This window comes from Ursus arctos, unplaced genomic scaffold, assembly GCF_023065955.2.
Source record: "Ursus arctos isolate Adak ecotype North America unplaced genomic scaffold, UrsArc2.0 scaffold_20, whole genome shotgun sequence".
Taxonomy (NCBI): domain Eukaryota; kingdom Metazoa; phylum Chordata; class Mammalia; order Carnivora; family Ursidae; genus Ursus; species Ursus arctos.
The window spans coordinates 8,352,180-8,366,656 of record NW_026622875.1 but is presented as its reverse complement, the minus strand read 5'-3'; the positions used below and the strand labels follow the sequence as shown (position 1 = coordinate 8,366,656).

Genomic DNA, 14,477 nt, shown 5'->3' with positions numbered 1-14,477 from the left:
AAAAAAAAAAAAAAAAGGGTTCGTACAGACTTTTCAAAGGCATAAGTATTGATTCCCATTTTAGTTATAAATCTCCCTGATATAAAGAAGCAAGTTTGATTTACAAAGGCAGGTGAGTCCCTTGCTATTCAGGTTGTAATCCACTACTTTGTGGAAATTAAAAACAGCTGTCTTTGTCTTGCAACTCTCTAAAGTGTTAAAATAATCCAGAAATTGTATGAAGTTGCTTAGATTTTATATGTAATTGTGTTATCTCTTATAATTCTGCTTAATATCTTGAATGGCTGTGTGTCACAGAAATAACCAAATTTCCTTCTTGATTGCATTGTGTGAACTCTAATCAAATTTTTAACCATTGCCATTTTTAACTCTTTTATCATTTACAGACAGCTTTATACTTTTATTCAGATGCTTTTGTAAAAGTGTTACTACAAATATGCTTCATCTTCAAGGAAATTCATGAAAAGGACTCTAGAATATAGATTTCTGAGAACTTTAAGATCTTTAAGTAAAAACTCCAGAATTAATGGAAAAACTGGATTCAAGCAAAACAAGAATTACACGTGAGTGAGTAAACTGAGGAAGAGAAATAATATAATTATGACTTTTGGTTAGAAACATTGACTTTTAAAAATGTTTTATATCCAGACTTAAGGAAACTTTTTTTCTCTTAAGCTAATTGATTTACAGCATTTCGGTAAATTCTGCTTCTGTAAGCAGAATTGAAACCTTTGTGTTCTTTTCCCCTACCGGATCCCCTCAGAATGTGGAAACTCTCAGTGGGTCTTCTTATATTTTCATGGCAGTATATTTATTTGCATCAATTCAATAAGAATCTGTTCTTGTAACAGGATGCAGTTGGAAACACTGGTTATATTACGAAGGCTTTGACTGGAATGTCATATGTGAGGGAAACATGCATAGACTCAGATAGGACGAGACAGCTTTAAGGAACTGAGGTTGACTTTATGGAGCCAGTAAAGCCCCTTGGAAATATCAGCCTGACACTTTGCTTATCAGGTAAGTAAGGAAGGTCAACTTCATTGCCAGTACTAGAACCCCAGGATATCTTGGGGACCTCAAGAAAAGAGGAGGTAACCCAAACTTCTTGGTATTGCAGGCAAAGTCTGATGGTAAGTGTTTCTCCAGGCTTCTTAGCCTCGAGAAGCTATTGAAAGTTCAATTCGAAGATTCCTTATGAAAAGTTGCAGCAGGGGCACCTGGGTGGCTCTGTTCCGTAAGGATCCCACTCTTGATTTTGGCTCAGGTCACCATCTCAGGGTCATGAGATCAAGCCCTTTGTTGGGCTCTGCACTGGGCATGGGACATGCTTAAGATTCTCTCCCTCGCCTTCTGCCCTCCCCCTCTGACTGTCTAAAGAGAAAAGAAAAGTTCCAACAAGGCAGATTTAGAAGACCCTATACAATCAGTCACTGTACTTGCTGCCTTTACGTAAAGCACCGGGTCAGATTTATTAAAAGTAAACTTACAGACAAGTTAGTCTTAGTTTGGCTAAGTTTGAAAATGAGGGGGACTTGAGAGAGAAAAATGTTTCAATAACACTTTTGTGGATATCAGATTCTACTTCTGTTGATTGTCTTTGAGGTATTGTTTTCTACCTGTAAACTAGACTAGATTCTGAATTCTTCTGATGACTGACTACAACTCTCTAACCAACGTTTCCAATTTTCTCCCATCCTTTTGACTTAGTCTGTTTTAATTCTCATTTATTCTGTTTTTTTTTTTCCTTGAAGCCCTGCAAACTGGATATGAATGACTCGATGTCACCTTCAGGAAAACCGGCACAGTAGATCACATCAAGGTAATTTTCATGCCTTTTGCTCTATGGGCCATTCAAAAAGATCAGCAGAGACCTTCAAACTACAAACCAGGAAAATCTTTCTGACTGCTACTACCTTCCCTCTCTGTATTTGATGATGCTTCGAGCCTGACATCGGAGCAAGTGGTTGCGGGTGGCCCCCGCTCCTCACCGCTGGAGGCCCCGGCGGTGCAAGGCTAGCTGGCTGGGTCAGGGTAGGCAGGCACCCGGAACGGGGCAAGTCTTTGGAGCAGCTGGGTGATGCGAGGGGGCTGTTGGAGGTACAAAGAAGGTGCCCCATTCCAAACGCCAACATACGCAAATGCACATATTCCTCCAGAATGTCAAACTGGAGGGATCTGGACTGTGCTGCTGGGGCAGGGCTGGGAGGACTAGCTAGGGTGTCCTTCAGGAACAGACCCTGGGGAGCCTCGATTGCTGAAGCTGTTCTGGACCTCATCGGGAATCCAGGCCAAATGGGGAATTACTGCTGCGGCCTCTGAAATATTTTTGGAGGGAGGGTTCTCTCTACCCTGAGGCCGTTCAGAAGGTGTTGGTGTAGCAGGAGTTCCACAGGACGGGAGTGCCCCAGCCGCCCAGGACTGGCTGACAAGGCGCAGAACGTGCAAGCTGCCAGGGTGGCCAGGACCTGGAACAGGGTGGTGTCGGGCAAGGCCGGGTCATAGGAGGGGGCTATTGGAAGTTCCTGGCGCCCGCCTGATACCAAACCCTGGTCTGCACAAGTGTGTGTGCTTCCCCTGAAGGCAGAGCTGGGGGAGTCTGGCCTGCCTTCCCGGGGCCAGATGGGGTGGCTGCTGAGGTACCCCCCTGTAAGAGACACCTGGGAGTCGTGGCTGTCACAGAGGCCTGGGACCCCAGCCAACAGTAAGGACACATGAGGACTCCCTTGGCTATCTCAGCCACAACTTCAGGGTGATCGTGAAAGGGTGGGCTCCCATTCCTCTTGAGGTAATGCAGGTGGCTGTGGATGTGGCCTGCTGCCCAGGGTGGCGGACAGAGCGCAGACTGCTAGTGCTGGGCAGAGCTGTCGGGGGAGCCGGGAAGCTGAAACAGGCCAATGCCGAGTGAGGCCTTGTCACAGGGGCAAGCTGTTGGGGTACCTGCCATCTGCCTCATGCCAAACCTAACCTACACAAAGTGCATATTCCACCTGATAGCGGGTTTGCTGTGGAAAACACATAATGCTCAAAGACTGACTTGTCTTTGCCGACAATGCATTGAACGTTGGTTCACTGTTGTGAACTTCACAAGCCAATAACATACAATATAATTTGTTGGATTAATTTTAGGAGGTTCGATGTGAAATATTTCTAGTTATTTTAGTAGGTTCTTTATCTTCTGTTGACCTCAAATAATATCTTTTTGCTTTTGTCATATTTATTGCCTGTTCTATTTTTACACATCCCATCGTGTTGTGTTCCTTATTTTCCCCTTGACTCCAACAGGTGAGGGTGAGGATTGGCTTAGAGCATAGTATCCTGGTCCAATTTTTCATTTGTAACTGGTTGAGAAGGCATCAAGGCCATAGTCATAGGTCCTTGCATTATTGGTTTATCCAAGGTCTAGCAGTCATAAAGGTATTTGTGTTCCATTCCACCAATGCTTCCTTAAGAACATGCTTTCCTTCAGGGCACCAGGGTGGCTCAGTCACTTAAGCAGCTGACTCTTGATTTTTGGCTCAAATCATGATCTCAGGGGCCTGGGATCAACCCCCGTGTCAAGCTCCATGCTTAGCAGGGAGTCGGCCTGAGGATTCTCTCTCTCTCCCTCTGCCCCAAACCCTGCTCATGTTTTCTCTCTAAAATAAATAAGTCCTAAAACATGTTCTGTTGTTGTTGTTGTTGTTGTTGTTTTTTTTTTTTTAATCATGGAAAGGCCTTCTGTGGCTTGGAGGCACCACTCTCCTTTTTGACAATGGAGAACCATGAAAGTGAGGTAATCCAGTGTCCTTCTCCCCCCTTATGTGCCAGTATTCGAATTTCACAGTTGCCCAAGAAATCAGACATTGGGGTATCTGGTATCTACTTCTGGTTGGGTTCTCTGTTATCTGAGATGACTAGTGTTGCCTCAAGATTGTAGCTGTTCCAAGAGTCTTCTAAATAACAATCCATCTTAACTCCAGAAATTGACAATGTACATATAGAGAAACGTCTTTTATGTCATTTTTAGTATTGTTATTTTTAGCATTTTCTCAAACTGCTTTCTGTCACATTCTTATTGCTCTATTTCCTTCTGTGTGAAATTCATTTGTGTTTTGTAATCTATTGCTAATTTTATCCATCTATATACCCACGGATGACAAAGCTGCCGTTAATGTGTGTTAAATTGGGATTGCTTGATTTCAAAAACGTTAAAGCTTAATGTGATTTGATCAATTTGGAACTGAGAAAAGTAGCTGCCATTGTTCTTTCACCTAAGCCTCTTACTGGTCCAGCAAAGAACTGGGGGAGGGGGGGTTCCTTCCTTAGCAAATCTGTTTATGGCATAGTTTGTAAATTGGGCATAAACAACGATCAATAAAACTGAGCATAACTTGGGGATCTATATCTCAGTTGAAAGTTCTGTACATTGCAAAATGTAGGCACTAGTACAGCTTCCATTATGATCACGAGAGGTTTTCTTAACGTAAGTTCCCATATTCTTAGAGTAGAAATTGTGGGGTGAGAGCGAAGCCTGATGTGTACCACCAAGGATAATGATACGTTGTATGCTGTTCCCTATGTGTCCTCTGTAGACCTTACAAGGTGGTCTCTGTTCTTCTAAAGTCTGGACATAGCGTGCATGAATGCATTCTTTGTTTTCTATTAGGTGACTATGGTTTAAACAGTATAAGTTGAAAGTATAGTAAATGATCAATTTTTTGGCTAATTTATATTTACAAGTATAATTGCCTATTCTAGGTATTCAGCAGTTGCTTTTATAAAATAAAGTGTTACTACACAAAGTAAGCAAGGAATTAAATTGATGTATTTTCAGAATCTCTGGCATGGGTCCAGTGCTACACTCAATTTAGTAAGATAAAAACTACAAAAGTCAGTACCTGGTTGCCTTGGTATATACATTGTGAGCTGGGTTTTCTTTTCTTTCTTTTTTTTTTTTTTTTCAAGATTTTATCTATTTATTTAAGAGAGAGCAGAGAGAAAGCACAAACACAGGGAGGGGCAGAAGGAGAGAGAGAAGCAGACTCCCCACTGAGCAGGAAGCCTAAGAGAAGATGTGGGGCTTGATCCCAGGGTCCTGGGATGGTGTCCTGAGCCAAAGATAGATTTTTAACCAACTGAGCCACCCAGGGGGCCCCTACATACAGTGGTTTATGATACCAAGAGATAGTGGTTCAGGCCAATCTTTCTCCTTCAAGTCAGCTTCTAATAGGGGATGTTGTTTGGGATCCTCATTGATTCTAGTGGAGATTAAAGTGGAAGTTTCCACTGTTTTTTTTTTTTTTTTTTTTAAATCAATTTCCCTAGGTATTTAGTTTCTCCATTGATTGAAGGTTTCACAGTGAGTACATGGTGCTTTGTAGCAAAGGGGAAGTGTGGAAAGGTTGATTTGGTCATGCTGGTGACATTGAGTCCTCATTTGCCATAAGGTGTGAGTGGGGTGGTAATCTGTGGAGGAGAAAGCGATGTCACAGACCCTGGGATAGTCTCCGGAGCAGAATGTGGCATTCTATTTTGTACTGAGGGCATGGCCACCATTGCTGGAGATGTCAGGAAAGTATCCAAAGCTACAGTGCGTATGGTATCCAATAGTCAGCAGTAAGCAAAATAGCATGGCCAGTAGGTAGCGTGCTGCACTGACCCACATAGTAAAATTTATGGGGTTAATCATAGCAGATAATTCATGCCTGCAAAATTAAGATCGTGTCCTATAAATTTATAATTCTTTGTAGCTATTTTTCTTGCCACTCAAGGAGATTTATAGTTTATGCCAATATTGGGCCATAATTATTGCCAATGTTGCCCAGAGCTTAATCATCCTGCATCATGGTAGGCTAAATATTAGGCATCTAGTGTTGATACAGTAAAACATGGTGTTCTCCATGCCTGAAATTTTTATAGAGGCTTTGTTATTTTCCTTAGTTTGGTGTAATATTCTTTCTTCTTTGGTCAACCAGTAGACTTTGTGCGTGTGTGTGTGGGGGCAGATGCTATAATTTCTGCAGTACTCCATATGATTATGTTTTTTAATTAGATTAGTTTTGATTCTGGGTGTTGTTAGTGCTAATTCCTATCTCCGTGGATGTCTGCAATATTAATTCAATAGGAAGTTTTCCCACCTTTCTGTATTTATGGTTTAGAGATCTTGCTGCCTTCTGCATCATTTTAGTCCAAACTTTCATACACATTTGAACTGATCCAGAGGCAGGTGGGTTGTATGGTCATTAGAAATTCCACATTATGCCTTGTTTCTTAGCCCATTCCTGTATTGGTTTTCCTGTGAAATGTGTCCCCTGATCTGATTTTATGTTTGTGATACCATCACAGCTAATCCAGATTTCTCAAGCTCTCCTGGTGGATTTTTAAAGTTTTTTATTTTAATTCCAGTACAGTTAACAGACAGTGTTATATTAGTTGCAGGTGTACAATAAAGTGGTTCAGCAGTTCCATACATTACTCAGTGCTCCATCCCCCATTTCACCCATCCCCCACCTCCTCCCCTCTGGTAACCATCAGTTTGTTCTCTGTAGTTAAGGGTCTGTTTCTTGGTTTGTCTCTTTTTCTTTTGTGCCTCTGTTTTGTTTCTTAAATTCCACACATGAGTGTGGAAATCATACAGTACTTGTCTTTCTCTGACTGACTTAATCTGTTTAGCAATATACTCTGTAGTTCCATCCCTGTTGCAAATGGCAAGATTTCATTTTTTTATGACTGGATAATCCATTCTGTATACATACCACTTTTTTATTGGTTCATCTCTTGATGGATGCTTGGTTGCTTCCATAATTCTATGATAAACATATATGGAAAATGCTCAAAATATTAGCAAACCAAATCCAACAAACATTTGTATAGTTTACTTTGTAGTGTCTTTATCTGGTTTTGTTATTAGGGTAATGCTGGCTGTTAGAATGAATTTGGAAGCTTTCCCTTCGTTTTCTATTTTCGGAGTAGTTTGAGAAGAATAGATATTACTCTTCTTTTAAATGTTTGGTAGAATTCACCTGTGAAGGCATCTCATCCTGAAATTTTGTTTATTGGGAGTTTTTGGATACTGATTTGATTTCATTGCTAGTCATCAGTCTGCTCAAGTGTTCTGTTTCTTCCTGATTCAGTTTAGGGAGGTTCTGTTTCTAGGAATTTGTTTCTTCTAGGATGTCCAATTTGTTAACATATCATTTTCCATAACATTCTCTTATAATCTTTTGTATTTCTGAGGTGTTATTTTTCTTCCTTCATTTCTGATTTTATTTATTTGGGTCCCCTCTCCCTCTCTCTCTAGTTCTCTCTTTCTTTTTACTGAGTCTGGTCAAAAGTGTATCAAATTTTGTTGATATTTTCAAAGAACTAGCTTTTGGTTTCTTTGATCTGTTCTATTTTTTTTTTAATTTCTCTTTCATTTATTTCTGTTCTAATCCTTATTTTTTCCTTCCTTCTGCTAGTTTTGGACTTTGTTCCTCTTTTTCTAGCTTCTTTAGGTGTAAAGTTAGGTTGTTTGACATTTTTCCTATTTCTTGAGATAGGCCTTTTTGCTACAAACTTCCCTCATAGAATAGCTTTTGCTACATCCCAAAGATTTTGGACCATTGTGTTTTCATATTCTATTTGTCTCTATTTACTTATTTATTGACCCATTTGTTGTTTAGTAGTATTTAACCTCCATGTATTTGTGGGTTTTTTTCCGGATTTTTTCTTGTAGTTATTTCTAGTTTCATAGCGTTGTGGTAAAAAAAAAGTTGCATGGTTTGACTTTGATCTTTTTGAATTTGTTGGCCTAATTTGAATTGAATGGCCTAATATGTGATGTATTCTGGAGATTGTTCCATATGCACTTGAAAAGAATGTGTATTCTGTTTTAGGATGGAATGTTCTGAATATATCTGTTAAATCCATCTGGTCAGTGCATCATTCAAAACCACTGTTTCCTTGTTTCTCTGTTAGGATGATCTCTCCATTGATTTAAGTGGGGTGCTAAAGTCCCCTACTATTATTGTATTACTATTGTTGACTTCCTTTATGTTATTAGCTGCTTTATGTATTTGGGTGCTCCCATATTGGGTGTATAAATGTTTACAAATGTTATATCTTGTTGAATTGTACCATTTATGATTATATAGTATCCTTCTCTGTCCCTTTGTTACAGCCTTTTTGCTTAAGTCTTTTTTGGGGATGCCTGTGTGGTTCAGTTGGTTAAGTGTCAGCCTTCTGCTCAGGTCATGATCCCAGGGTCCTGGGATTGGGTCCCACATTGGGCTCCTCACTCAGTGGGGAGCCTGCTTCTCCCTCTGCCTGCTGTTCTCCCTGCTTGTGTGCTCTCTCACTCTCTCTCTGACAAATAAATAAAATTTTAAGATATAGTCTTTTTTGTCTGATATAATATTGCTACTCCAGCTTTCTTTTGGCATCCTTTTGCATAATAAATATTTTCCCATCTCATCAATTTCAGTCTGCATGTATCTTAGGTCTGAAATGAGTCTCTTGTAGGCAGAATATAAATGGGTCTTGTGTTTTTTTTTTTTTTAATCCATTCTGTCAATCTATGTCTTTTGATTGGAATGTAGTCCATTTACATTCCAAGTAATTGTTGACAGATATGTATTTATTGCCATTTTGTTTCTTGTTTTGTGGTTGTTTTTGTAGTTTTTCTCTGTTCTTTCTCTTGCTTTCTTTCATGGTTTGCTGGTTTTCTTTAGTCATATGCTTGGGTTCCCTTTTGATTCTTTGCATAGTTATTGCTGGTTTTTGATTTGTGGTTACAGTTAGGTCTGCATACACATCTTCTGCATATAGCGGTGTATATTAAGTTGATGGTTGTTTATGTTTGAACCCATTCTTTACTCCTCTGTCCCCCATGTTTTAGGTATATGGTGACATATTTTACATCCTTTTATACAGTAAATCTCTTGATGGATTTTTTTTTTACAGGTAAAAACTAATACTGCTTTTGTTATTCCTAGTTTTCATACTCTCACTTATGGCCTTTCCTTTCCACTCGAAGAATCTCCTTTAGTATTTCTTGTAGGGCTAGCTTAGTGGTTATTAATTCCTTTAGGTTTTTGTTTGTCTAACAGACTCTTTCTCTCTCCTATTCTAAATGATAGCCTTGCTAGATAGAGTATTCTTTGGGTGCAGATTTTTCTCTTTTAGCACTTTGAATATATCCTGCTTCCTTCTGGCCTGCAAAGTTTCTGCTGAAAAATCCCTTGATAGCCTTAGGGGCTTTCCCTTGTATATAATGGTCTGGTTTTCTCTTGCTGCTATTAAATTTTTTTGTTTATCAGTACTTTTTGCCATTTTAATTACTGTGTGTCTTGATATGGACTTCCTTTGGTTGATTTTGTTGGAGGATTTCTATACCTCCTGGATATGGATATCTGTTTCCTTCTCCAGATTTGGGAAGTTTTCAGCTGTTATTTCTTCAAATTTTCGGCACCCCTTCCTTTCTCTTCTTCTCCTGGGATCCCTATCATGCCTATGTTGTTATGCTTGATGGAGTCACTGAATTCCCTAAGTCTATTTTCAACTTGCATATTTTTTCCCCTCCCATTTGCTCAACTTGATTGATTTCCATTACTCTGTCTTCCAAGTCATTAATTCATTTCTCTGCATCTTTTAGCCTGCTTTTCCATTAAGTGTATTTTTAATCTTTATCTTTGATTGGTTCTTTTTTTCTTTTTTATCCATTTCACTTAGGTCTCTTGCTATGGTTTTGTCCTGTTCTTTCATTTGGGACATATTCCTCTGTCTCTTCATTTTGTGTCTTTGTGTCTTTGATTTAGTGTGTTAGCAAAGTCAGCTATGTCTCCCACTCATGAAGGTAATCACCTTATGAATAAGAGATCTTATAATGCCCTGCAGTGTAGTGTCCCCTGTTCCCAGGATCTGATGCTTCAGGGAGTATCTCCTATGTGTGTTTTCTATGCCTTGCTGTTGCGTCCTGGCCACTTTTTCTTTCAATCATCTGCAGAGGCTCTTTGTTGTGGGCAGTGTTTGGCCCCAGCGGGGGTGGGTGGAGTACATTTTAACAAGTTGTGTGCTGGTCTGCTTGCGAAATGAGACCTGCTGCTGCCAGAAGGCCCTACACAACCTGTGGGTAAGAGAGGAGGTGTTGGTGGGGTTTGCACGAGTCTTCTAGGGGAGGGACTCCTAGCATGGAGATTGAGGCAAGTGTGACTGGGAAAAGCAGATCTGAGGAAGTGCAGGGAGCAGGGCTTGCTTGCTTACAAACAAGTTAGGAGGTGAGTGAAGGGTACTGTACTGATTCCCAACAGGTGGCCATGTGTTTATGTTGGGGGGTAGGCGAGGGAAATGGTGCTTACCAGCTCCTTTGCTCCTGAAGGAGTCTCCCTACTATTCTTGCCTCTCTAGGACACACTCTGAGATGAATAAATAACTCCCTCTCCTGTATGCCCAAGATGTTTTTCAAACTACTGCTTCTACTCTGTATCTCAGCTGTTTATCATGCTATCTCTTTAAGGGTTGGGACTCAGCTTCCTAAAGCCCTCTGGGCTCTCCCAGAGCCAAGTGCTTGGATTTTCAAAATTCCAGGCTTTAAGACTTGCTGGTTGTAAGAACTCATGAAATTCAGCCCCTTTCGCTTTCAGAGCCAAGTGTTGTGGTGATTTGTCTTCCCCCATGTGGGCTCCCTGTTGTCACAGTCTATTTCTTGCCCTTCTCTGAGCTCCCTCTGGACGGCAGATGGTCATGGTCCATTTCACTCCCAAACTGTGTCTTTGTCCTTCCTACCTTCTTAGATGTGGCCTCTTCTCTACCTTTAGTTGTGGAGTTTGCTCTACTAGTCTTTGGGTTGTTTTCTGGGTTATTTACACTGATGTGAATGTTGTCTTGTTGAATCCATGGGATGAGGCAAGCTCAGGGTTAGTTATCCTACTCTGCCCTCTTCCTAATCTCCCTAGTTGCTCTTTTTAATACAGGATATAACTCACTGGATTTGGTGATCAGGCCAACATCTGGAGTTTCCTTAATGTTAAGTTTTGTCCAGGCTAAGTCTTCCATATGTCTCTCGGGATCCTCAGGAAGTTTATATATAATCCGCTTTACCCCAAAACTACCTCTTAGGTAATTTTGGGAGGGTTAGTGAGTCAGGCACATTTGCTGTTGTTCTCCTGACTTTTACAAGTTTGTCACGGTTTATTATAGAGGCTTGATGATGGGGTGCATACAGTGCATGTGTAAGCTGTCCTGGTCAGAGTAGTAAGGGATCTATTACGGGGAAAGTGTCAGGAGAAGCCTGGCCATGGAATTAGCTTTTGGGAGTCTAAAGCATCTACCTAATTCCAAGCCCTAACCTACACAAAGGCACATATTGCCCTTAAGGCAGAGCTCTACTGTCCTTTGAAGGTGGGGCCAGGTCAGTTGGTCTGGATATCCTCCAATGAGAGGCACCTTTGAGCCTGGATTTTGGAGAAGCCAGAGAACTCATAAGGTGACCAGTCCAAAAGCCGACACCTCAAAGTTTTTCAGGGGGTAGCTTCCCACTATGCAGGAGGTGATATGCAGGCAGTGGGGACCAGCAGGAGCTCCACAGGCCTGGCGGGCCAGGCTGCCCAAGGCCAGCTGATGGGGTACATACTGCACTTGTACAAGTCCCATAGATCAGGGAGTCCAGGGACCTGGAACAGAGCAAGTGTAAGGAGAGGCTAGGTTATGGGAGGAAGATCTTGGGGACACTGGGCATCTGCCTTGTTCTAAACCTAACAAACGCAAATGTACACATTCCTTCTGAAGACAGAGTTGTTGGATACTAGTCCCCTGACCTCATGGTGGGGCCAGGCAAGCTGTCTGGGACATGTATCATCTAATAAGAGACACCTAGAAGTCTTGGTTGCTGGAGAAGCCCAGGACCCCTTCAGGAAAAATGTCCAAATCTGAACTGATGGCCAGTTTGCAGCTTCTGTTTCAGGGTGATTTTCAGGGCTGGGCCCTCTCCATGCTGGAGCCTATGCAGGTGTTGGTGCCTGGCTCTGGCTCCATCCCTTTGGACTGCCTGGGCTATTTCAGGCTGGCTGAAGAGACAAACTTGTTCATGTGTGCTTAGCACAGTTCATGGTAACAAAGCACCTGGACAAGGGCATTGGTAATGAGAGGCAGGGTCAGAGGAATGGCTCTTATGGATGTTAAACTTAAAACAACATAGCCAATTATTTTACTAGCAAAATGAATTTATTTGGGAACAGCAGAGGAATTGCTATTCAGGAAAAGCAATATGGCAAACCACATGAAAGACCGAAGAGATAGAATGAAGGTCAGCCTTTATGGGGTTGTAGGAGAAAATGGGGGAGGGTTGTCTTGAAAGAATGTTCATGGGAGAACAAGAGTTTGAGGTTGTGGTGGCTTCTCCTTGGCCGCAAGGCAGCAGTTAGTGTATTGGTGCTGGGGCAGGGAGAGATCTTCCTTCTTCTTAAAAGCAGAAGATAAATTCTTCTGTGAAAAGTGTCCTCCCTTGTCAAGATGAGAATTATCTTTTTACTTCCTGCTGGTGATAGAGGCTGCAATAAGTGATATGTGCATGAGAGTTCCTCTTTCAGGGCTTCCTGACTCTATTTTAAATGAGCTTTCCTTTACTCATTTTCACATTTTCCCTTTGTGATTCAGACCGTTCCTTAAAAGCGTTGCTGATCGAGTCAAGTTCTCTGCATTTAGTGGTTTTGCCCCCTGGTGCCAAGAACAACCTTCCCTGGTTGTAACCTCCGCTGTCGGAGGAAAAGTGCACTGATTAGAAACCATCAAGGCCACATTTGGAAGGAGAAGAGGGAGAACTTTTTGGCATCTTTCATCTAAATTCTGTATCTTCTCAAGGGTATAAACACTGGAGGTCCTCTCAAAGCACTGAGCATCACCCTGTTTGGCGCATTGCTTCTGCAGAGATGTGACAGGCAATAGGGACAAAGTTTAAAATTATACAGAGTAAGAGGAGAAGAGAATAATGACTCCAGTTTGTGTAATAGTCCAAAATCGGGAACCCAAGCCTGAAGGCAACCCGCTAAATAGATTAAAGGACCATAGATCGTTAGGTGGAATTTGTTGCAGCCAGTGTACTCATTACCTAATTTTGTGCAGTTGGGTTTCTACTTCTCAGGAGAATTTATCCGTGTGCAAAAGGTACTCACTATTGCACAAACACCATCTTGTTGAGCAAGTAGATAATCAAAGACTATGTGATTATACAAAATTACTTTAGCCAGTGAGTCAAGTGATCCTCGTTGGGCTATTATTGCTTTGGTTGTGGAGTCAGCTAGGTCTCCTAAATTTAGGAAGAGATTTCTTTTTTCTTTCTTTCTTTTCTATTTTTTTTTAAAGATTTTATTTTATTTATTTGACAGAGACAGCGAGAGAGGGAACACAAGCAAGGGGAGTGTGAGAGGGAGAAGCAGGCTTCCTGCCAAGCAGGGAGCCTGATGCAGGGCTGGATCCCAGGACCCTGGGATCATGACCTGGGCTGAAGCAGACGCTTAATGGCTGAGCCACCCAGGCACCCCTAGGAAGATTTCTGATTATGCATCCATTGGCACTTACTGTGATCCATGGAAGAAAGGCTCTCCTTAGGGAGACAAACCCAGAATCCATGTGTGCCTCCTTGACATTCCCATTTATGGCAGACAGGGACGCTCAATGGGGTGGACAAATGGGAGGCCTCTGATTTGTTATAGATGTTACCAGGGAGAGTTAAATGCCCCAATACACATTGACTTCCAATTTACCAGCTATCCAAGCATTCATGTTTCCCTGGGAAATGCTGTCCACTACAAACAAAAATAAACCCAAGTGGAGCATAGAGGATGCCAGCTAAGGTCTGGTTATTGATTTATTAGCTGGAATTTCCTGACTGACCTTTTGAAGCCATGGGTCAGAATAGTTGGGATGACATTCTGTGAGAGGTTATCCCCTCCTAAAGGGGTCTTTTCTAAACACCTCTCAAAGAGGTGTAGACCTCTTTGTATTCCCTTAGGTTGCTGGGGAACAGATTGTATTGAGGTAAGGCAAAGCATGTGGGGGAGCAAGTGTCGTACAACTGACAAAGATGGAAATGTTCGGTTGAGCTAGTATGGTTATGATGGGGGGAAAGGTTGAAACAAGGAATAGAAACACCTAGTTGTAACAGCCTAACCACATGGGTACTATCCATAGGCTTGTGCATAAAATCAGCAGTGGTATTTGGGACTAAAGAGAAATTAGTTACAAATAAGAGAAGTGGTCTCTGACATTGTGAACAGATTAGAGTCTCTGGTGACAGATCCAACACCCACTTTTGCAATACACTAAGAGATGTGGACACGACCATTACCTCTCCAAGAGAAAAAGGGGAGGAAAAACAAAGGAGCAGCAGCACGAAAAGGGTATGCCTGGTCTTGTCATCCTAGGAAAGCTATCTCTTTCAGCTGCCATTTGTTTCAAATCTTGGAAATCTTTACTTTCAGGTCACCAGTTGGTGTGCAGGTCCAGAATGGGTTCGGTAC

General features: G+C 41.6%; 1 long non-coding RNA gene across 2 annotated transcripts in view; it reads left to right on the top strand.

Moving 5' to 3' along the window:
• LOC113254109 (uncharacterized) overlaps nucleotides 1-14,477 on the top strand; it is a 60,414-nt gene that overhangs the window by 2,207 nt on the left and 43,730 nt on the right. Inside the window, exons 3-5 of one of the 2 annotated variants that reach the window (XR_007189153.2) lie at nucleotides 387-563; nucleotides 852-1,020; nucleotides 1,755-1,822. This is a non-coding gene — a long non-coding RNA (uncharacterized LOC113254109). Of the gene's footprint in view, nucleotides 1-386; nucleotides 1,021-1,754; nucleotides 1,823-14,477 lie in introns of both variants that reach the window. The other variant, XR_007189156.2, reaches the window with a different exon arrangement.